This window comes from Ranitomeya imitator, chromosome 3, assembly GCF_032444005.1.
Source record: "Ranitomeya imitator isolate aRanImi1 chromosome 3, aRanImi1.pri, whole genome shotgun sequence".
Taxonomy (NCBI): domain Eukaryota; kingdom Metazoa; phylum Chordata; class Amphibia; order Anura; family Dendrobatidae; genus Ranitomeya; species Ranitomeya imitator.
The window spans coordinates 14,555,755-14,580,832 of NC_091284.1; the positions used below are offsets into that span (position 1 = coordinate 14,555,755).

General features: G+C 48.0%; 1 protein-coding gene across 1 annotated transcript in view; it reads right to left on the minus strand.

Moving 5' to 3' along the window:
* The window catches only part of CASR (calcium sensing receptor), a 196,556-nt gene extending 173,768 nt beyond the window's left edge, over positions 1 to 22,788 (minus strand). The window contains exon 1 of the mRNA XM_069760520.1: positions 22,538 to 22,788. The gene's annotated coding sequence lies outside the window, so the exon portion shown is untranslated. The remainder of the gene's footprint in view (positions 1 to 22,537) is intronic.
* Between the last annotated feature and the right edge of the window lie 2,290 nt (positions 22,789 to 25,078).

Sequence of the window (25,078 nt, forward strand, 5' to 3'; positions counted from 1 at the left end):
TTGGCGTTTCTCAGGCTTTTTTTTTAGCTCAAAAAGTGTCGTAAAAAGATGCAATGTGAACATACCCTTAGGAGTTATAATAATAAGAGGATGAAAGTTCTTCTGCTGGAACCTCCAGCAATCAGCTGTGAACTAACCCGACAGTAAGCGCCAGCATGGGGGGATTGTCTGCATGGATGTTGGGGTGTCGTTCCTTCGGAAATAAAGATGCCCGTTCTTACCATTGTACAACAGGAAATCTTCTTAGGAGAAGGCCAGTTTATGGGATGATTTGTGGATTTTAGCATCTGTGCAAAAAATTGGTAATAAATATTGGAAGAGGACCAGGAATAGAAAGAGAAGAATCTGCAGATGAGCTGTACTGTATGAGGTGTAATGTAAATCCTGCACTGCTGATCACCAGACTGCGACCATTGTCTACACCGGGAGATTGTACCAGAACTGATAATACAAGCTTCATACAGCATCATCTGGGTATTAGTCCACAACCGTCTACCACTCGTGTGTTATTACTACTCACTGTTGTCATACACACTGTAGGAAAGACTAAGTGCAACACCAAGGGATGAGGGGAAAGGGGCACAATACTGGGGAAAGGGGGAGTGGAGACCCCTAGGCAGATCTAACCTCACCCTGTCTGCCCTAAACGTCCCTATATAGGTTCTGCATCTATCGCCGAGCAGGAACCTAATCCCTGCCTGATACTGACGATAAGGGCTCATACTCACCTGCGAGAAACTCGGATGAGTCTCGCACGTCAATGCCTGACACTGCACCCGGCACTCAGATCGGAGCGTGCGGCCGCATAGCGGCGGGTGCAGTGCCAGGTATTGACATGCGAGACTCATCCGAGTTTCTCGCACGTATAAGCCCTAAGGCCTACTTAGGGAATGATGGGGTGTGGACTAGTCAATCCCCACTACCGCTAAAGACAGTTGGGATAGGCGAACATGGGGAACACTTATCTTGAGCAGACTCAGAGAGGTAACACAGACGTCCTCCAACAGCACCAGAGAGGAAGATAGCTGACTGCTATAACTCCAAGCCTCAACAGGTGGAAATGGAAATATCATCAGCAACTACCAGCAGCAGGCTGGGAGTCTATAAACACCCTGGTCCAGGTATGTCAATTAGAGCCAGAGGGAGGTTGCCACTGGATCAAATAGCCAGAATGGTTAAGAAGGTGTCTGAAAGGCCAAATACAGAGACCTTCTGCAGCCAGATGCAGTGTGACTGCTTGCAGCTTCTGACTCACTCATGACAACTGTAATAAAAGGATACTCAGGACGTACATAATTTCACACTGTCAAAGGGAGGAATGATTAACAGCAGCTAGCAAAATAGTGAGTGCAGCTCTGAAGTATAATACAGGATGTAACTCAGGAGCAGTAATGTAATGTATGTACACAGTGACTGCACCAGCAGAATAGTGAGTGCAGCTCTGGGGTATAATACAGGATGTAACTCAGGATCAGTAATGTAATGTATGTACACAGTGACTGCACCAGCAGAATAGTGAGTGCAGCTCTGGAGTATAATACAGGAGGTAACTCAGGATCAGTAATGTAATGTATGTGCACAGTGACTGCACCAGCAGAATAGTGAGTGCAGCTCTGAGGCATAATACAGGATGTAACTCAGCATAAGTAATGTAATGTATGTACACAGTGACTTCACCAGCAGAATAGTGAGTGCAGCTCTGGGGTATAATACAGGATGTAACTCGGGATCAGTAATGTAATGTATGTACACAGTGACTGCACCAGCAGAATAGTGAGTGCAGCTCTGGAGTATAATACAGGATGTAACTCGGGATCAGTAATGTAATGTATGTACACAGTGACTGCACCAGCAGAATAGTGAGTGCAGCTCTGGAGTATAATACAGGATGTAACTCAGGATCAGTAATGTAATGCATGTACACGGTGACTGCACCAGCAGAATAGTGAGTGCAGCTCTGGAGTATAATACAGGATGTAACTCAGGATCAGTAATGTAATGTATGTACACAGTGACTGCACCAGCAGAATAGTGAGTGCAGCTCTGGAGTATAATACAGGATGTAACTCGGGATCAGTAATGTAATGTATGTACACAGTGACTGCACCAGCAGAATAGTGAGTGCAGCTCTGGGGTATAATACAGGATGTAACTCAGGATCAGTAATGTAATGTATGTACACAGTGACTGCACCAGCAGAATAGTGAGTGCAGCTCTGGAGTATAATACAGGAGGTAACTCAGGATCAGTAATGTAATGTATGTACACAGTGACTGCACCAGCAGAATAGTGAGTGCAGCTCTGGGGTATAATACAGGATGTAACTCAGGATCAGTAATGTAATGTATGTACACAGTGACTGCACCAGCAGAATAGTGAGTGCAGCTCTGGGGTATAATACAGGATGTAACTCAGGATCAGTAATGTAATGTATGTACACAGTGACTGCACCAGCAGAATAGTGAGTGCAGCTCTGGGGTATAATACAGGATGTAACTCAGGATCAGTAATGTAATGTATGTACACAGTGATTGCACCAGCAGAATAGTGAGTGCAGCTCTGGAGTATAATACAGGAGGTAACTCAGGATCAGTAATGTAATGTATGTACACAGTGACTGCACCAGCAGAATAGTGAGTGCAGCTCTGGGGTATAATACAGGATGTAACTCAGGATCAGTAATGTAATGTATGTACACAGTGACTGCACCAGCAGAATAGTGAGTGCAGCTCTGGAGTATAATGCAGGATGTAACTCAGGATCAGTAATGTAATGTATGTACACAGTGACTGCACCAGCAGAATAGTGAGTGCAGCTCTGGAGTATAATACAGGAGGTAACTCAGGATCAGTAATGTAATGTATGTACACAGTGACTGCACCAGCAGAATAGTGAGTGCAGCTCTGGGGTATAATACAGGATGTAACTCAGGATCAGTAATGTAATGTATGTACACAGTGACTGCACCAGCAGAATAGTGAGTGCAGCTCTGGAGTATAATGCAGGATGTAACTCAGGATCAGTAATGTAATGTGTGTACACAGTGACTGCACCAGCAGAATAGTGAGTGCAGCTCTGGGGTATAATACAGGATGTAACTCAGGATCAGTAATGTAATGTATGTACACAGTGACTGCACCAGCAGAATAGTGAGTGCAGCTCTGGGGTATAATACAGGATGTAATATATGTACATAGTTAGCTTTGTTATAGGATTATTAATATCCTACTTTTTCAAGGATAATTTATTATGATCATTCATTGACAGAGTCAGACATTAGACATGAATCCTGCCTATTCCAGCTGTGTGGACAGTGAATGTTCATCACCAGCCTTGGTTAATATTATTAGAACTTGTGACATCGGAGCATTTGACGTGACTCTGACAGGTCCTCGTTGCGGTGACTGCACTTTGTGTTCTCCCTCCCTGGGATTCTGTCTCCTTTATGTCATCGTCTTTGCCTTTCCCGGGAAATGATCATATAGTGTTTGGTTGTGGTCGCCCGTGCGGTCAGGACTGTGGGTAATTGTGGGGGAGATTCCCAGAGGGGCACAGTCATTAATAAATGTTCCTACGCATCACCTGTTTGATGTCATCTTTTTCCTTTCTTGATACAAGAAATGATGAAAGTATAAAGGTGACCTATAAATATTGATGATGTGATTGTTTCACCACAATCCGATGTTTACAATTAATTTAATATGATGGTTTGGGGTCGTATGAAGCAGATTGCGATAATCCATCCTGATGGGGCGCAGATGCGGAGGATGATGGTGATGGATTGTTCCATGTTTGCTCTTTTATGGACTTTGATTGTTTTCTGTCAGACATAATAGATCCGTTATTTACTCTGTGCACGATGAGGGTTTTAGCAAGTGGTTACTTGGCTGAGTGTAATCTTGCCGGAGGGGGTGCGGGATAATACATTCACAGAGGGTCAGGCCACCTCATTAAATCACATTGCATTCCCTGGTTAATAGCCGGTTATATTAGCGAATACCCTTTCCACAGACCCGGTAAGAGAAGACAATTAACCCTGTTATGCCACTTTGTGCAGCCATCTTTATTCTTTTTTTAAGGAAAATTAAGTGCATGGTTCTGTGATAACCTGAAGTTCTGAATGCTAGAACCACAATGAATGGAGGCATGGTTAGCCAAAGAATATCTGTAGTGATAATTGAAGTCATATATGTCCCTTATGATCAAGGCTGATGAAAGATTTAATGTCAATAGGTCTGGTGCTTAGATGTATAACTGCTCATCTTCCCACTCCATTAGTGGAAAATACAGTCCTCGGTACATCAGAGGGCTCATATACTCCCTAATTGCCAAAAGTGAAAAGATAACATGATAAAAAGTTCCTGTAATCACATTTACAAGTGAAACAATAACAGAATCGGGAGTTGGGGGTGGTAACATGAGAAAAGTCCCTGTATTCAATTTTAACAAAGAGATAACAGAAACAGAGTGGTAGTAACAGGAAGAAAAGTCCCTGTATCCACATCTACAGAAGGGATAACAGAAAAAGAGGGATGGTAACACAGAGAAAAGTTCCTGTATCCACTTTTACAGAAGAGATGACAGAAAAAGAAGGATGGTAACACAGAGGAAAGTTCCTGTATCCACTTTTACAGAAGAGATGACAGTAAAAGAAGGATGGTAATACGGGGAAGTTCCTGTATCCACTTTTACAAATAGATGACAGAAAAAGAAGGATGGTAACATCGAGAAAAGTTCCTGTATCCACTTTTACAGAAGAGATAACAGAAAAAGAGGGATGGTAACATTGACAAAATTCCTGCATCCACTTTTACAGAAGAGATAACAGAAAATGAGGAATGGTAACACGGAAAAAAGTTCCTGTATCCATTTTTACAGAAGAGACAACAGAAAAAGAGGGATGGTAACACAGTAAAAAGTTTCTTTATCTACTTTTCCAGAAGAGATGACAGAAAAAGAAGGTTGGAAACATCGCGCAAAGTTCCTGTTTCCACTTTTACAGAAGAGATGACAGAAAAAGAGGGATGGTAACATCGAGAAAAGTTCCTGCATCCACTTTTACAAGAGGAGAGATAACAAACAGAGGGGTGATAACATAAAGAAAAGATTCTGAATTCACTTCTACATGAGAAGAGATTACAGAAATAGAGGGGTGATAACATGAAGAAACGTTTCTGTATTCATTTTTAAAAAGGAGAAGAAATCACAGAAACAGAGAGTTGCTAAAATGAAAAAAAAAATTTCAGTGTTAATGTTTAACAAAAAAAGAACAGTAACAGAGGGGTGGTAACATGAAGAAATGTTTTGGTATTCACTTTTGCAGAAAAGATAACAGAAACAAATCTGGGGTAAGAAGAAAAGTTCCCATATTCATCTTTACACATTAGGTAGCAGAAACAGAGGGGTGATAACATGAGAAAAGTTTGTGCATTCACTTTTACTGAAGAGATAACAGAAATAGAGTAGGGGTAACATAAGGAAAAAGTCCTGTATTTACTTTTATAGAAGAGAGAACAGAAACAGAAGGATGGTAACACAAGGAAAAGGTCCTGTATTCACTACTACAGGAGGAGAGATAACAATAACAGACAGGGCTGCCACTAGGAATTTTAGGGCCCCATACTGGCAAAATTTTCGGGGCCCCCTTGAGACTCCGCCCAGGCTCCATCTCAGCCCCGCCTCCACCCCATGAACTGTCCACAGTCAAAAGATTTTTAAAGCCGCCACCACGACAAGGTTGGGCCCTACCCTACTCTAACCTATTAAACATTTGTTAAAGTATCCAATACAATTTAGGTATATTTTTATTTGTTTTTCAATTTTTAAAATTACCAATACCACATACATGTGACAAATACCACCGCACCATGACCAGACCACATATTACCACCATATGATCACCAATAATACCACATACAGGGGACAAATACCACCGCACCTTGACCAGACCACATATTACCACCACATACTGACCAAATAATAGCACATATAAGGAACAAATACCTCCACACCATGGCCGGACAACATATTACCACCACATAGTGACTGAATACTACAATACTGATCAGTATAATATAATAATACATAATACTAATATCAACATACAGTTAGGGCCAGAAATATTTGGACAGTGACACAAGTTTTGTTATTTTAGCTGTTTACAAAAACATGTTCAGAAATACAATTATATATATAATATGGGCTGAAAGTGCACACTCCCAGCTGCAATATGATAGTTTCCACATCCAAATCGGAGAAAGGGTTTAGGAATCATAGCTCTGTAATGCATAGCGTCCTCTTTTTCAAGGGACCAAAAGTAATTGGACAATGGACTCTAAGGGCTGCAATTAACTCTGAAGGCGTCTCCCTCGTTAACCTGTAATCAATGAAGTAGTTAAAAGGTCAGGGGTGGATTCCAGGTGTGTGGTTTTGCATTTGGAAGCTGTTGCTGTGAGCAGACAACATGCGGTCAAAGGAACTCTCAATTGAGGTGAAGCAGAACATCCTGAGGCTGAAAAAAAAGAAAAAATCCATCAGAGAGATAGCAGACATGCTTGGAGTAGCAAAATCAACAGTTGGGTACATTCTGAGAAAAAAGGAATTGGCTGGTGAGCTTGGGAACTCAAAAAGGCCTGGGCGTCCACGGATGACAACAGTGGTGGATGATCACCGCATACTTAATTTGGTGAAGAAGAACCCGTTCACAACATCAACTGAAGTCCAGAACACTCTCAGTGAAGTAGGTGTATCTGTCTCTAAGTCAACAGTAAAGAGAAGACTCCATGACAGTAAATACAAAGGGTTCACATCTAGATGCAAACCATTCATCAATACCAAAAATAGACAGAAAAACACCTCAAGAAGCCAGCTCAGTTCTGGAAAAGTATTCTATGGACAGATGAGACAAAGATCAACCTGTACCAGAATGATGAGAAGAAAAAAGTTTGGAGAAGAAAGGGAACGGCACATGATCCAAGGCACACCACATCCTCTGTAAAACATGGTGGAGGCAACGTGATGGCATGGGCATGCATGGCTTTCAATGGCACTGGGTCACTTGTGTTTATTGATGACACAAGAGCAGACAAGAGTAGCCGGATGAATTCTGAAGTGTACCGGGATATACTTTCAGCCCAGATTCAGCCAAATGCTGCAAAGTTGATTGGACGGCGCTTCATAGTACAGATGGACAATGACCCCAAGCATACAGCCAAAGCTACCCAGGAGTTCATGAGTGCCAAAAAGTGGAACATTCTGCAATGGCCAAGTCAATCTCCAGATCTAAACCCAATTGAGCATGCATTTCACTTGCTCAAATCCAGACTTAAGACGGAAAGACCCACAAACAAGCAAGACCTGAAGGCTGCGGCTGTAAAGGCCTGGCAAAGCATTAAGAAGGAGGAAACCCAGCGTTTGGTGATGTCCATGGGTTCCAGACTTAAGGCAGTGATTGCCTCCAAAGGATTTGCAACAAAATATTGAAAATAAAAATATTTTGTTTGGGTTATGTTTATTTGTCCAATTACTTTTGACCTCCTAAAATGTGGAGTGTTTGTAAAGAAATGTGTACAATTCCTACATTTTCTATCAGATATTTTTGTTCAACCCTTCAAATTAAACGTTACAATCTGCACTTGAATTCTGTTGTAGAGGTTTCATTTCAAATCCAATGTGGTGGCATGCAGAGCCCAACTCGCGAAAATTGTGTCACTGTCCAAATATTTCTGGCCCTAACTGTAAGTGCCATTATTCACAGGAGATCTGTACTTAGTATGCAGTGTCTGTGTACAGGTAATACAGTGATCACCGGTGACTTTATACACTGGTGCTCTGTATATAGTGTATAATGTAAAGGTAATTCAGTGATCACTGGTGACATTGTACACAGGACCTCTGTATATAGTATACAGTGTATAGCATCAGTGTATAGGTAACACACTGACTCACCAGTGACGTCTCTAGGTGAAGTCCTTCATCTTTGCTTTTAATCTTCATCCAGCACAGACCGCCGTCACTTCATCCAGCCAGGGCTCGTCTCTGCAGGAAATAACAGTTATCTAGAGCACCGCTTTCAGAACACATTACTTATTTTTTTCCCAAATTCTAAACTACAACAGATGAAGAAAAAAAGCAACAGTGTTGCTCTGCACAGTAACAGGACCGCCCCACCCCCATTTAAAACAGTATCCTAAAAAAATAAAATAAATACATTACTGCAGTAATAATATCCCTTAATTAGCCCCTATGGTAACAATATTCCCCATACTGGCCCCCGTGTGTCTCATTCCTGGCTCCAGCCATATGTTCTCCTATCCTGCCACCATGTGATGTCCCATCCTGCCCCATGATCCTGCCCCATCTGTCTCCATCCTACACCATCTGTCTCCATCCTGCCTCATCTGTCCCATGATCCTGCCCCATATTCATGCCCGATCTGTCTCCATTCTGCCCCGTGTCTCCATTCTGCCCCCTGTGTCTCCATTCTGCCCCTTGTTTCCATTCTGCCCCGCGTCTCCATTCTATCCCGTCTCCATTCTGCCCCGTGTCACCATTCTGCCCCCTATGTCTCCATTCTGCCCCCTATGTCTCCATTCTGCCCCACTGTCTCCATTCTGCCCCGTGTCTCCATTCTGCCCCCTTGTCTCCATTCTGCCCCCTGTGTCTCCATTCTGCCCCGTGTCTGCATTCTGCCCCACGTCTGCATTCTGCCCCGTCTGCATTCTGCCCCTCATGTCTCCATTCTGCCCCCATGTCTGCATTCTGCCCCTTGTCTCCATTCTGCCCCGTGTCTCCATTCTGCCTTGTGTCTCCATTCTGCCCCGTGTCTGCATTCTGCCCCTCATATCTCCATTCTGCCCCTCGTGTCTCCAATTCTTCCCCCTTGTCTCCATTGTGCCCTGTGTCTCCATCCTGCCCCCATGTCTCCATCCTGCCCCCGTGTCTCCATCCTGCCCCCGTATCTCGATTCTGCCCCAGTGTCTCCATTCTGCCCCCCGTGTTTCCATTCTGCCCTAGTGTCTCCATTCTGCCCCAGTGTCTCCATTCTGCCCCAATGTCTCCATTCTGCCTCAGTGTCTCCATTCTGCCTCAGTGTCAGCATTCTGCCCCCTTGTCTCCATTCTGCCCCAGTGTCTCCATTCTGCCCCTCATGTCTCCATTCTGCCCCTCATGTCTCCATTCTGCCCCAGTGTCTCCATTCTGCCCCAGTGTCTGCATTCTGCCCCAGTGTCTCCATTCTGCCCCAGTGTCTCCATTCTGCCCCCAGTGTCAACATTCAGCCCCATGTGTCTCCATTCTGCCCCCTTGTCTCCATTCTGCCCCAGTGTCTCCATTCTGCCCCAGTGTCTGCATTCTGCCCCATGTCTGCATTCTGCCCCTCATGTCTCCATTCTGCCCCAGTGTCTTTGTTCTGCCCCAATGTCTCCATTCTGCCCCAGTGTCTGCATTCTGCCCCAGTATCTCCATTCTGCCCCGTGTCTTTATTCTGCCCCAATGTCTCCATTCTGCCCCAGTGTCTGCATTCTGCCCCAGTGTCTCCATTCTGCCCCAGTGTCTCCATTCTGCCCCTCATGTCTCCATTCTGCCTCAGTGTCTCCATTCTGCCCCAGTGTCTCCATTCTGCCCCAGTGTCTCCATTCTGCCCCAGTGTCTCCATTCTGCCCCAGTGTCTCCATTCTGCCCCGTGTCTTTATTCTGCCCCAATGTCTCCATTCTGCCCCGTGTCTCCATTCTGCCCCAGTGTCTCCATTCTGCCCCAGTGTCTCCATTCTGCCCCAGTGTCTCCATTCTGCCCCTCATGTCTCCATTCTGCCCCAATGTCTCCATTCTGCCCCAGTGTCTCCATTCTGCCCCAGTGTCTCCATTCTGCCCCGCGTCTCCATTCTGCCCCCTTGTCTCCATTCTGCCCCTCATGTCTCCATTCTGCCCCAGTGTCTCCATTCTGCCCCAGTGTCTCCAATTCTTCCCTCTTGTCTCCATTCTTTCCCCATGTCTCCATTCTGCCCCACTGTCTCCATTCTGCCCCAGTGTCTCCATTCTGCCCCAATGTCTGCATTCTGCCCCAGTGTCTCCATTCTGCCCCCTTGTCTCCATTCTGCCCCCTTGTCTCCATTCTGCCCCCTTGTCTCCATTCTGCCCCTCATGTCTCCATTCTGCCCCAGTGTCTCCATTCTGCCCCAGTGTCTCCATTCTGCCCTCGTGTCTCCATTCTGCCCCAGTGTCTCCATTCTGCCCCTCCTGTCTCTAATTCTGCCCCCTTGTCTCCATTCTGCCCCCTGTCTCCATTCTGCCCCGTGTCTCCATTCTGCCCCACTGTCTCCATTCTGCCCCAGTGTCTCCATTCTGCCCCAATGTCTGCATTCTGCCCCAGTGTCTCCATTCTGCCCCCTTGTCTCCATTCTGCCCCCTTGTCTCCATTCTGCCCCTCATGTCTCCATTCTGCCCCCTTGTCTCCATTCTGCCCCTCCTGTCTCTAATTCTGCCCCATTGTCTCCATTCTGCCCCTTGTCTCCATTCTGCCCCAGTGTCTCCATTCTGCCCCAGTGTCTCCATTCTGCCCCAGTGTATCCATTCTGCCCTCGTGTCTCCATTCTGCCCCAGTGTCTCCATTCTGCCCCTCCTGTCTCTAATTCTGCCCCCTTGTCTCCATTCTGCCCCAGTGTCTCCATTCTGCCCCCTTGTCTCCATTCTGCCCCCTTGTCTCCATTCTGCCCCCTTGTCTCCATTCTGCCCCTCATGTCTCCATTCTGCCCCAGTGTCTCCATTCTGCCCCAGTGTCTCCATTCTGCCCCTCCTGTCTCTAATTCTGCCCCCTTGTCTCCATTCTGCCCCTTTGTCTCCATTCTGCCCCCTTGTCTCCATTCTGCCCCCTTGTCTCCATTCTGCCCCTCATGTCTCCATTCTGCCCCCGTGTCTCCATTCTGCCCCCTTGTCTCCATTCTGCCCCCTTGTCTCCATTCTGCCCCTCATGTCTCCATTCTGCCCCAGTGTCTCCATTCTGCCCCAGTGTCTCCATTCTGCCCCAGTGTCTCCATTCTGCCCCTCCTGTCTCTAATTCTGCCCCCTTGTCTCCATTCTGCCCCCTTGTCTCCATTCTGCCCCTCATGTCTCCATTCTGCCCCTTGTCTCCATTCTGCCCTAGTGTCTCCATTCTGCCCCAGTGTCTCCATTCTGCCCCTCCTGTCTCTAATTCTGCCCCCTTGTCTCCATTCTGCCCCAGTGTCTCCATTCTGCCCCCTTGTCTCCATTCTGCCCCCTTGTCTCCATTCTGCCCCTCATGTCTCCATTCTGCCCCCTTGTCTCCATTCTGCCCCCTTGTCTCCATTCTGCCCCTCATGTCTCCATTCTGCCCCAGTGTCTCCATTCTGCCCCAGTGTCTCCATTCTGCCCCAGTGTCTCCATTCTGCCCCAGTGTCTCCATTCTGCCCCTCGTGTCTCCATTCTGCCCTCGTGTCTCCATTCTGCCCCTCGTGTCTCCAATTCTGCCCCTTTGTCTCCATTCTGCCCCTTTGTCTCCATTCTGCCCCAGTGTCTCCATTCTGCCCTCGTGTCTCCATTCTGCCCCTCGTGTCTCCAATTCTGCCCCTTTGTCTCCATTCTGCCCCTTTGTCTCCATTCTGCCCCAGTGTCTCCATTCTGCCCCAGTGTATCCATTCTGCCCTCGTGTCTCCATTCTGCCCCAGTGTATCCATTCTGCCCTCGTGTATCCATTCTGCCCTCGTGTCTCCATTCTGCCCCTCCTGTCTCCAATTCTGCCCCCTTGTCTCCATCCTGAGACATTGCGGCTTGCCGCTTTCAATAAAAAAAACCTTTCTTCTTACCTTGCCGCGCTCCTGCGGCGAAGATCCCTCCCGGCGTTTCAGCGCGCACTCGCCGGCCAATGACAACGACGTCAGCTGCCAGCCTCTGATTGGCTGGTGGCTTTAACTGAACCTGCGTCTCGGACGTGGGTTCACGATAGAAGCCGCCTGCCGCTGGGGCTCGGTGAGCAGAAGAGACGGGGTCCGATGCGGACCCCCTCTGCCCACCGGGCCCCATACACCAGTCAGGGCAGTAATGATAACAGAGGGATGATAACATGAGGAAAACCTCCTGTCATTATCAGTAAAACATGTAACAATATAATGGATTGATTACCGCTTAGTACAGAGGCTGTCCCCGGCTCCTCATGGCCGGTGCAGCAGCTTCTATCACGTGTCCATCACACTGATGCATTATAGTCTATGGGTGATGGATCTGTATACTGAGGCCGGACAGTCCGTCCCCCATAGATTGTCAGGGCTCCTTTAAATGGAAGCGTCATGAAAATCCTCATGACAAATCAGTTATATAAATCCTATATTACTCTATGGAAGGAGTATGGCTACTTTTAAAGGGATTCTGGGGTCTGGGCACATTTGGGCAAGAGCTGTACTGTGCCCAATACTAAAACTGCATGCAATTTACACTGTCAGGATTTGGCTCTGCTGTACAGTTATAGCGGCTATCACGATTTACTACCTGTCACATAACTAATGAGTACCAGGAGAGAAAGAACCCCACAGTGGGTCACTCAACTCCCTAGTACAACAATACACCTTATTGTATGTCTACAGCCTGCAATAATCATTCTGCCGCCTCACCACCAGAGCTGCCGCCTCACCACCACCAGAGCTGCCGCCTCACCACCACCAGAGCTGCTGCCTCACCACCACCAGAGCTGCCGCCTCACCACCAGCATAGCTGCCCCCTCACCACCACCAGAGCTACCGCCTCACCACCACCAGAGCTGCTGCCTCACCACCACCAGAGCTGCCGCTTCACCACCAGCATAGCTGGCCCCTCACCACCACCAGAGCTACCGCCTCACCACCACCAGAGCTACCGCCTCACCACCAGAGCTGCCGCCTCACCACCACCAGAGCTACCGCCTCACCACCACCAGAGCTGCCGCCTCACAACCCGAGCTGCCGCCTCACCACCACCAGAGATGCCGCCTCACCACCACCAGAGCTACCGCCTCACCACCAGAGCTGCCCCCTCACCACCACTAGAGCTACCGCCTCACCACCACCAGAGCTGCCGCCTCACCACCAGAGCTGCCACCTCACCACCACCAGAGCTACCGCCTCACCAACCACCCGAGCTGCCGCCTCACCACCCAAGCTGCCGCCTCACCACCACCAGAGATGCCACCTCATAACCACCAGAGCTGCCGCCTCACCAACCACCCGAGCTGCCGCCTCACCACCCGAGCTGCCGCCTCACCACCACCAGAGCTGCCGCCTCATAACCACCAGAGCTGCCGCCTCACCACCAGAGCTGCCGCCTCACCACCACCAGAGCTGCCGCCTCATAACCACCAGAGCTGCCGCCTCACCAACCACCCGAGCTGCCGCCTCACCACCCAAGCTGCTGCCTCACCACCACCCGAGCTGCTGCCTCACCACCAGAGCTGCCGCCTCACCACCACCAGAGCTGCCGCTTCACCACCACCATAGCTGCCGCCTCATCATTACCAGAGCTGCCACCTCACCACCACCAGAGCTACCGCCTCACCACCACCAGAGCTGCTGCCTCACCACCACCTGAGCTGCCGCCTCACCACCAGAGCTGCCGCCTCACCACCACCAGAGCTGCCGCCTCACAACCACCAGAGCTGCCGCCTCACCAACCACCCGAGCTGCCGCCTCACCACCCGAGCTGCCGCCTCACCACCACCCGAGCTGCCGCCTCACCACCACCCGAGCTGCTGCCTCACCACCCAACACCAGAGCTGCCGCCTCACCACCACCAGAGCTGCCGCCTCACCACCACCAGAGCTGCCGCCTCATCACCGCCAGAGCTGCCGCCTCATCACCACCAGAGCTGCCGCCTCATCACCACCAAAGCTGCCGCCTCACCACCACCCGAGCTGCCGCCTCACCACCACCAGAGCTGCCGCCTCACCAACCACCAGAGCTGCCGCCTTACCACCACCCGAGCTGCCGCCTCACCACCCAAGCTGCCGCCTCACCACCACCCAAGCTGTCGCCTCACCACCCAACACCAGAGCTGCCGCCTCACCACCACCAGAGCTGCCGCCTCACCACCACCAGAGCTGCCGCCTCATCACCACCAGAGCTGCCGCCTCACTACCACCAGAGCTGCTGCCTCACCACCACCAGAGCTGCCGCCTCACCACCACCCGAGCTGCCGCCTCACCACCACCAGAGCTGTCGCCTCACCACCACCAGAGCTACCGCCTCACCAACCACCAGAGCTGCCGCTTTACCACCACCCGAGCTGCCGCCTCACCACCACCAGAGCTGCCGCCTCACCACCACCAGAGCTGCTGCCTCACCACCAGAGCTGCCACCTCACCACCACCAGAGCTGCTGCCTCACCACCAGAGCTGCCACCTCACCACCACCAGACCTGCCGCCTCACCACCACCCGAGCTGCCACCTCACCACCACCAGAGCTGCCGCCTCTTCACCACCAGAGCTGCAGCCTCACCACCACCAGAGCTGCCGCCTCACCACCACCAGAACTGCCGCCTCACCACCACCAGAACTGCTGCACCCCCAACTTTCTGTCTCTTCCCCATTATCCCGTAAAATGTAAGTCCGCAAGGACAGGGCCCTCTCCCCTCTGTATCAGTCTGTCACTGTAAATTTGTTTACTGTAAACGATCTCTATAACCCTGTATGTAACCCCTTCTCATGTACAGCACCATGGAATTAATGGTGCTATATAAAAAATAATAATAATATATTTTCTCTTACTGCTTATCTGTTCGCTCAGTGCTCAGAGACACGGCCGAGGTGAGGAGGTCGAGCCCGACCACCACTGAGGAAGACACAAAAATATAAGGTGTTCAGTGCTCAGAAATACAGCTGAGGTGAGGAGGCCGAGCCCGACCACCACTGAGCAAGACAAAGAAGTACAAGGTGCTCAGTGCTCAGAGACACAGCCGAGGTGAGGAGGCCGAGCCCGACCACCACCGAGCAAGACACAGAAGTGCAAGGTGCTCAGTGCTCAGAGACACGGCCGAGGTGAGGAGGCTGAGCCCGACCACCACTGAGCAAGACACAGAAGTACAAGGTGCTCAGTGCTCAGAGACACGGCCGAGGTGAGGAGGCTGAGCCCGACCACCACCGAGCAAGACACAGAAGTGCAAGGTGCTCAGTGCTCAGAGACATGGCCGAGGTGAGGAGGCCGAGCCTGACCACCACTGAGCAAGACACAGAAGTGCAAGGTGCTCAGTGCTCAGAGACATGGCCGAGGTGAGGAGGCTGAGCCCGACCACCACTGAGCAAGACACAGAAGTACAAGGTGCTCAGTGCTCAGAGACATGGTTGAAGTGAGGAGGCCGAGCCCGACCACCACTGAGGAATACACAGAAGCTGAAATGTAAGGACTGGGCCAATACATTTCTGAATACAGCTTGTGCACTGGTTTTATGGATTGAGGCGATGAGACGACTCTGGACGGACATATGGAATTACATTCAGTCTGACTGGGGAATACGTTCAGGGTTAGACTACACATAACTACATAGTTGCTGACCTGTTCCTGGCATGGTTGCTGGCATGGGTGGACTGGACATACCATTGGTGTATCCTGTGTAGCCGCACAAAGGCCCAAGAGGCAAAGGGGCCCCGACCACCTCCAAAGCAGTAAGCATCTTTTGCCACTGACACAAAGGTGGGCCCATGTACTATTTTTGCACACGGACCCTCTTATGTCTGCCGCTGGTTGCTGGCATGTTCAATCAGCAGATGTCTGCTGCATCACCGATAAATATGGATACTCAGCCTGGCCAAGTGTGCAGGTGCTCTCAAATCGCCTTCAACCTCTGCACCTTACACTTTGCTTCAGACCACTCTGCTGCCCTCCAAACTCCTATCTTCCAAATCTTCTGTCACTTCCAATCTCCTCTGTCCCAGATCAAACACGAGTATTGGCCTCCAGACCCCTATGGCCAACTCCAGGCTCACCTATACCCTACAGACTCCTAGGTCCTCCTCCAGACTCCTGCAATCTTCTGTCCTCTCCAGACTCTTCTTTCCCCCTCCAGTCTCCTCTGTCCCCCTGAACACATCTCATTCCCCTCCACATTCCCCTTTCCTCCTCCAGACTTCTCAGTCCTGTTCAGACTTCTCTCCGTCCTCCCCCACACTCCTTGGCTACTTCCAGACTCCTCTATCCACCTCCAGACTCCTTCATTACCCACAGGCGACTCTTTCCTGCTCCAGACTCTTCTGTCCTCTCCAAACTCCCTATCTCCTCAAGACACACAAGTCCCCTTCACATTCCTCAGTCACCTCCAGATAGTCACTTCCAGACCCCAGTGTCCACCTCCAGACTCTGCTCTTCCTTCTAGACTCTTCTGTCTCTACCAGGTCTCTCTTTTCTTCCTACAGACTCATCCGTCCCTTCCATACTCCTTTGTTTTGCAGGTTCCTGTTCTCTCCAGACTCTTCTTTCTTTCAGACTCCTCTTCCCCCATGTTCCTCTGTCCTTTCATGACGTATAGTCAAGACATACATCTCCTAAAGACTTGTCTGTCCCCTTTCAAACTCCTCTGTCCCTTAGTCTCTTCGGTCCTCTCCAGGCATCTCTGCCCCTTCCATGTACCTCTATCTTCTCTAAACTCCTCTTTCCTTTCAGACTCCTCTGTCCTCTCCAGATGCCTCTTCCCTTTCCAGACATCTCTATAGATTTCAGATTTCTCTTTCCTTTCAGACTCCTCTGTCCCCTCCAGAATTGTTTCCTGAAGAATACAATGCCCCAACAGGCAATTCAGTCTCCTTCAGGACCTACTGTCTCTTTCAGACTCCTCTGTCCTCTTTAGGCTTTTTTGTCTCTTTCCAGACTCCTGTCTATCCTCCAGGTCACCGCGTCCCCTCCAGAACTTCAGCAACTTCCAGACACCACTATCCCCTCCAGACCCTCTGGGTTTCCTTCAGACCTCTTAAGGTACCGTTACACTAAACGATTTACCAACGATCACGACCAGCAATACGACCTGGCCGTGATCGTTGGTAAGTCGTTGTGTGGTCGCTGGAGAGCTGTCACACAGACAGCTCTCCAGCGACCAACGATGCCGAAGTCCCTGGGTTACCAGGGTAAACATCGGGTTACTAAGCACAGGGCCGCGCTTAGTAACCCGATGTTTACCCTGGTTACCATTGTAAATATAAAAAAAATAAAACACTACATACTTACATTCCGGTGTATGTCACGTCCCCCGGCGTCACCTTCCCGCACTGACTGTCAGCGCCGGCCGGCCGTAAAGCAGAGCACAGCGGTGACGTGACCATGAGAGACGTGACCAAGACCCAAGAAACATGACCGAGACAAAAGACACATGTCCAAGACTGGAGAGATGCGACCAAGATCTGAGATGTCACCAAAGAAAAGAGCCATGACCAAAACCTGAGAGACGTGACCAAGACCCAAGAAACATGACCGAGACAAGAGACACATGTCCAAGACTGGAGAGATGCGACCAAAATCTGAGATGTCACCAAAGAGCCATGACCAAAACCTGAGAGACGTGACCAAGACCCAAGAAACATGACCGAGACAAGAGACACATGTCCAAGACTGGAGAGATGCGACCAAAATCTGAGATGTCACCAAAGAAAAGAGCCATGACCAAAACCTGAGAGACGTGACCAAGACCCAAGAAACATGACCGAGACAAGAGACACATGTCCAAGACTGGAGAGATGCGACCAAAATCTGAGATGTCACCAAAGAAAAGAGCCATGACCAAAACCTGAGAGACGTGACCAAGACCCAAGAAACATGACCAAGACAAGAGACACATGTCCAAGACTGGAGAGATGCGACCAAGATCTGAGATGTCACCAAAGAAAAGAGCCATGACCAAAACCTGAGAGACGTGACCAAGACCCAAGAAACATGACCGAGACAAGAGACACAAGTCCAAGACTGGAGAGATGCGACCAAAATCTGAGATGTCACCAAAGAAAAGAGCCATGACCAAAACCTGAGAGACGTGACCAAGACCCAAGAAACATGACCGAGACAAGAGACACATGTCCAAGACTGGAGAGATGCGACCAAAATCTGAGATGTCACCAAAGAAAAGAGCCATGACCAAAACCTGAGAGACGTGACCAAGACCCAAGAAACATGACCGAGACAAGAGACACATGTCCAAGACTGGAGAGATGCGACCAAGATCTGAGATGTCACCAAAGAAAAGAGCCATGACCAAAACCTGAGAGACGTGAACAAGACCCAAGAAAAGTGATCAGAACTGCAGAGACTTGGCCGAGACATCTCATATCTCACTTTCCTGAACTTTTATGAAAAGGAGGGGAATTGGGCGAGTCCTGTCCTGTCGGCAATGTGTGCGCATCTGAGATGGTGCGGAAAATAAATAAATAATAATTAAAAAAAAATGTAAAAGCCGTCCGACCACTTCACATTGACCCGAACTGTGATGGTCCAAGCTCTAATGTTAATTATTTATATTTATTTATTAACGGCGCGGTATTTACTAATTATGTTTCTGTCATTTGAGCATCAGACAGTGAACGGATCAAAGGCGAAATTCTTCTGGATTCACATTGCTTCTAATTAGGGCCCAACGGACATGTTCCAAAAAAGCAGGAGCAGGAGCGCAGCTCTGAGGCTGCAGAATTACAATGTATCACTAAAGAACGCCGCGTGTGTAATCATGGGATACATACAGAATAAAGGCACATCATAGCTGTCACATGTGGTGTTACATAGGACTGCATTATCTGTACTGAGAGTTATCACCGTGTTATCTGTGGTGTTACATAGGACTGCAGGTGACATTGCCTACATTATCTGTACTCAGAGAGTTATCACTGTGTTATCTGTGGTGTTACATAGGACTGCAGGTCACATCTACTACATTATCTGTGCTCGGAGAGTTATCACTGTGTCATCTGTGGTGTTACATGGGACTGCAGGTGACATCTACTACATTATCTGTACTCAGAGAGTTATCACTGTGTTATCTGTGGTGTTACATAGGACTGCAGGTCACATCTACTACATTATCTGTGCTCGGAGAGTTATCACTGTGTCATCTGTGGTGTTACATGGGACTGCAGGTGACATCTACTACATTATCTGTACTCAGAGAGTTATCACTGTGTTATCTGTGGTGTTACATAGGACTGCAGGTGACATCTACATTATCTGTACTAAGAGAGTTATCACTGTGCTATCTGTGGTGTTACATAGGACTGCAGGTGACATCTACTACATTATCTGTACTCAGAGTTATCACTGTGCTATCTGTGGTGTTACATAGGACTGCAGGTGACATCTACTACATTATCTGTACTCAGAGAGTGATCACTGTGTTATCTGTGGTGTTACATAGGACTGCAGGTGACATCTACTACATTATCTGTGCTCGGAGAGTTATCAATGTGTTATCTGTGGTGTTACATAGGACTGCATGTCACATCTACTACATTATCTGTACTCAGAGTTATCACTGTGCTATCTGTGGTGTTACATAGGACTGCAGGTGACATCTACTACATTATCTGTGCTCAGAGGGTTATCACTGTGTTATCTGTGGTGTTACATAGGACTGCAGGTCACATCTACTACATTATCTGTGCTCGGAGAGTTATCACTGTGTCATCTGTGGTGTTACATGGGACTGCAGGTGACATCTACTACATTATCTGTACTCAGAGAGTTATCACTGTTATCTGTGGTGTTACATAGGACTGCAGGTGACATCTACTACATTATCTGTACTCAGAGAGTTATCACTGTGTTATCTGTGGTGTTACATAGGACTGCAGGTGACATCTACATTATCTGTACTAAGAGAGTTATCACTGTGCTATCTGTGGTGTTACATAGGACTGCAGGTCACATCTACTACATTATCTGTACTCAGAGTTATCACTGTGCTATCTGTGGTGTTACATAGGACTGCAGGTGACATCTACTACATTATCTGTACTCAGAGAGTGATCACTGTGTTATCTGTGGTGTTACATAGGACTGCAGGTGACATCTACTACATTATCTGTGCTCGGAGAGTTATCAATGTGTTATCTGTGGTGTTACATAGGACTGCATGTCACATCTACTACATTATCTGTACTCAGAGTTATCACTGTGCTATCTGTGGTGTTACATAGGACTGCAGGTGACATCTACTACATTATCTGTGCTCAGAGGGTTATCACTGTGTTATCTGTGGTGTTACATAGGACTGCAGGTCACATCTACTACATTATCTGTGCTCGGAGAGTTATCACTGTGTCATCTGTGGTGTTACATGGGACTGCAGGTGACATCTACTACATTATCTGTACTCAGAGAGTTATCACTGTTATCTGTGGTGTTACATAGGACTGCAGGTGACATCTACTACATTATCTGTACTCAGAGAGTTATCACTGTGTTATCTGTGGTGTTACATAGGACTGCAGGTGACATCTACATTATCTGTACTAAGAGAGTTATCACTGTGCTATCTGTGGTGTTACATAGGACTGCATGTGACATCTACTACATTATCTGTACTCAGAGTTATCACTGTGCTATCTGTGGTGTTACATAGGACTGCAGGTGACATCTACTACATTATCTGTGCTCGGAGAGTTATCAATGTGTTATCTGTGGTGTTACATAGGACTGCATGTCACATCTACTACATTATCTGTACTCAGAGTTATCACTGTTCTATCTGTGGTGTTACATAGGACTGCAGGTGACATCTACTACATTATCTGTACTCAGAGGGTTATCACTGTGTTATCTGTGGTGTTACATAGGACTGCAGGTGACATCTACTACATTATCTGTACTCAGAGAGTTATCACTGTGTTATCTGTGGTGTTACATAGGACTGCAGGTCAGATCTACTACATTATCTGTGCTCAGAGAGTTATCACTGTGTTATCTGTGGTGTTACATAGGACTGCATGTGACATCTACTACATTATCTGTGCTCAGAGAGTTATCACTGTGTTATCTGTGGTGTTACATAGGACTGCGGGGGACATCTACTACATTATCTGTACTCAGAGAGTTATCACTGTGTTATCTGTGGTGTTACATAGGACTGCAGGTCAGATCTACTACATTATCTGTGCTCGGAGAGTTATCAATGTGTTATCTGTGGTGTTACATAGGACTGCAGGTCAGATCTACTACATTATCTGTGCTCAGAGAGTTATCACTGTGTTATCTGTGGTGTTACATAGGACTGCATGTGACATCTACTACATTATCTGTACTCAGAGTTATCACTGTGTTATCTGTGGTGTTACATAGGACTGCGGGGGACATCTACTACATTATCTGTACTCAGAGAGTTATCACTGTGTTATATGTGGTGTTACATAGGACTGCAGGTTACATCTACTACATTATCTGTGCTCAGAGAGGTATCACTGTTACCTGTGGTGTTACATAGGACTGCAGGTGACATCTACTACATTATCTGTACTCAGAGAGTTATCGCTGTGTTATCTGTGGTGTTACATAGGACTGCAGGTCACATCTACTACATTATCTGTGCTCAGAGAGTTATCACTGTCTTATCTGTGGTGTTACATAGGACTGCAGGTGACATCTACTACATTATCTGTACTCAGAGTTATCACTGTGTTATCTGTGGTGTTACATAGGACTGCAGGTGACATATACTACATTATGTGTACTCAGAGTTATCACTGTGTTATCCGTGGTGTTACATAGGACTGCAGGTGTCATCTACTACATTATCTGTACTCAGAGACTTATCACTGTGTTATCTGTGGTGTTACATAGGACTGCAGATGTCATCTACTACATTATCTGTACTCAGAGAGTTATCACTGTGTTATCTGTGGTGTTACATAGGACTGCAGGTGACATCTACTACATTATCTGTACTCAGAGAGTTATCACTGTGTCATCTGTGGTGTTACATAGGACTGCAGGTGACATCTACTACATTATCTGTACTCAGAGAGTTATCACTGTGTTATCTGTGGTGTTACATAGGACTGCAGGTGACCTCTACATTATCTGTACTCAGAAAGTTATCACTGTTATCTGTGGTGTTACATAGGACTGCAGGTGACATCTACTACATTATCTGTACTCAGAGAGTTATCACTGTGTTATCTGTGGTGTTACATGGGACTGCAGGTGACATCTACTACATTATCTGTACTCAGAGAGTTATCACTGTGTTATCTGTGGTGTTACATAGGACTGCAGGTGACCTCTACATTATCTGTACTCAGAAAGTTATCACTGTTATCTGTGGTGTTACATAGGACTGCAGGTGACATCTACTACATTATCTGTACTCAGAGAGTTATCACTGTGTTATCTGTGGTGTTACATAGGACTGCAGGTGACATCTACATTATCTGTGCTCAGAGAGTTATCACTGTTATCTGTGGTCTTACATGGGACTGCAGATGACATCTAGCACATTGCCTGCGCTCAGACTTACCCCGATTCTCCCGGTGTCACACACTCGGCTCTGCTGTATCCGGCAGTGATGATGATTAGTGGATGTAATGTCGCTATCACTCACCTGTTAGAGACGCCGAGTGTGAATTGTCCGGTGATTCCTTGGTCCTTAAATCCTGGCGTCAGCGATCGGCTGCAGTGTGCCAGACACCCCCAGAAGAGATTGGGAAGACCCCCACACTGCACTGTATGCCTATCACCGCTGGTATAAAACTACTGACCCCTCATAGGGCGCACGGGGCAATGCACACAGCAGAGACCCCTATATAGAGTGCAAAGACCCCTATATAGAGTGTAAAGACCCCTATATAGAGTGTAAAGACCCCTATATAGAGTGCAAAGACCCCCAAGTACTCAAAAATGCCCTGACCTCCTGCAATCCCCCATACACAGTCACTGTCTATCTAGCACTATAAAGACGTATCACCAGTCCCTATATAACACTATGCAGACCCCTATATAACACTATGAAGACCCCTATATAACACTATGCAGACCCCTATATAACACTATGAAGACCCCTATATAACACTATGAAGACCCCTATATAACACTATGAAGACCCCTATATAACACTATGCAGACCCCCATATATGCACTGAGGACCCTATATAACACCAATTCTCTTCTCCCCCTATAAATACAGTCGATGCCCCTATATATCAGCACGATGCATTTTTGAATGACCCTATAGGATTGTCTATCGCTCCCAGCAGCCGTGGTGTTGTCGGATCGCCTCCTTGCCCCCCAGCGCCTGCACCTGCTCCCCCCGCTCCGCAGCCTGCAGGACCCCGCAGATAATGGTGCTGGTGGTCGATGTCTCCGCTCTCCAGGTCCTTGTGCCTCTTCTGCAGCCAGAAGTCCATGCTCTGTGCAGCAGCGCAGACTGAAGTGTGACTGTGCTGCCGGCAGCCACCAGGGGGCGCCGCTAACATTACTACTTATACTGTGGGCTTCAGACTTGGAAGAGGTGTGAACTGCACAAACCAGAGAATTCGGAGGCTACACATCAATGAAGGGGTCAGTGTGTGGCCCCCTAGTGATCTGGAACAGTGCAAGGACTAATGAGTGCAAGGATGCTAATGTCTGGTGCCCTATGGCAGTGAAAGGGTTAATGTCAAATCTATTCATCACATTTGGTGAACAGAAAAGTTGTAAGGTGGAACCCAAACCTCAGCTTCTTGTTCATTCTGAGACGCTGTTGTGAAGATGTAGACTTACATAATAACATGTATCTCTGAATAAAGGGAGCTCCCCCTAGTGGAGTCTCCAGACAGGATCTTATCATGTATCTCTGTATACAGGGAGCTCCCCCTAGTGGTGGCTGCAGACAGAATCTTATCATGTATCTCTGTATACAGGGAGCTCCCCCTAGTGGTGTCTCCAGACAGAATCTTATCATGTATCTCTGTATACAGGGAGCTCCCCCTAGTGGTGACTGCAGACAGGATCTTATCATGTATCTCTGTATACAGGGAGCTCCCCCTAGTGGTGACTGCAGACAGGATCCTATCATGTATCTCTGTATACAGAGAGCTCCCCCTAGTGGTGGCTGCACAGGATCTTATCATGTATCTCTGTATACAGAGAGCTCCCCCTAGTGGTGACTGCAGACAGGATCTTATCATGTATCTCTGTATACAGGGAGCTCCCCCTAGTGGTGACTGCAGACAGGATCCTATCATGTATCTCTGTATACAGAGAGCTCCCCCTAGTGGTGACTGCAGACAGGATCTTATCATGTATCTCTGTATACAGGGAGCTCCACCTAGTGGTGGCTGCACAGGATCTTATCATGTATCTCTGTATACAGAGAGCTCCCCCTAGTGGTGACTGCAGACAGGATCTTATCATGTATCTCTGTATACAGGGAGCTCCCCCTAGTGGTGACTGCAGACAGGATCTTATCATGTATCTCTGTATACAGGGAGCTCCCCCTAGTGGTGGCTGCAGACAGGATCTTATCATGTATCTCTGAATACAGGGAGCTCCACCTAGTGGTGACTGCAGACAGGATCTTATCATGTATCTCTGAATACAGGGAGCTCCCCCTAGTGGTGGCTGCAGACAGGATCTTATCATGTATCTCTGTATACAGGGAGCTCCCCCTAGTGGTGGCTGCAGACAGGATCTTATCATGTATCTCTGAATACAGGGAGCTCCCCCTAGTGGTGGCTGCAGACAGGATCTTATCACGTATCTCTGTATACAGGGAGCTCCCCCTAGTGGTGGCTGCAGACAGGATCTTATCACGTATCTCTGTATACAGGGAGCTCCCCCTAGTGGTGGCTGCAGACAGGATCTTATCATGTATCTCTGTATACAGGGAGCTCCCCCTAGTGGTGACCGCAGACAGGATCTTATCATGTATCTCTGTATACAGGGAGCTCCCCCTAGTGGTGTCTCCAGACAGAATCTTATCATGTATCTCTGTATACAGGGAGCTCCCCCTAGTGGTGGCTGCAGACAGAATCTTATCATGTATCTGTATACAGGGAGCTCCCCCTAGTGGTGGCTGCAGACAGGATCTTATCATGTATGTCTGTATACAGGGAGCTCCCCCTAGTGGTGACTGCAGACAGGATCTTATCATGTATCTCTGTAT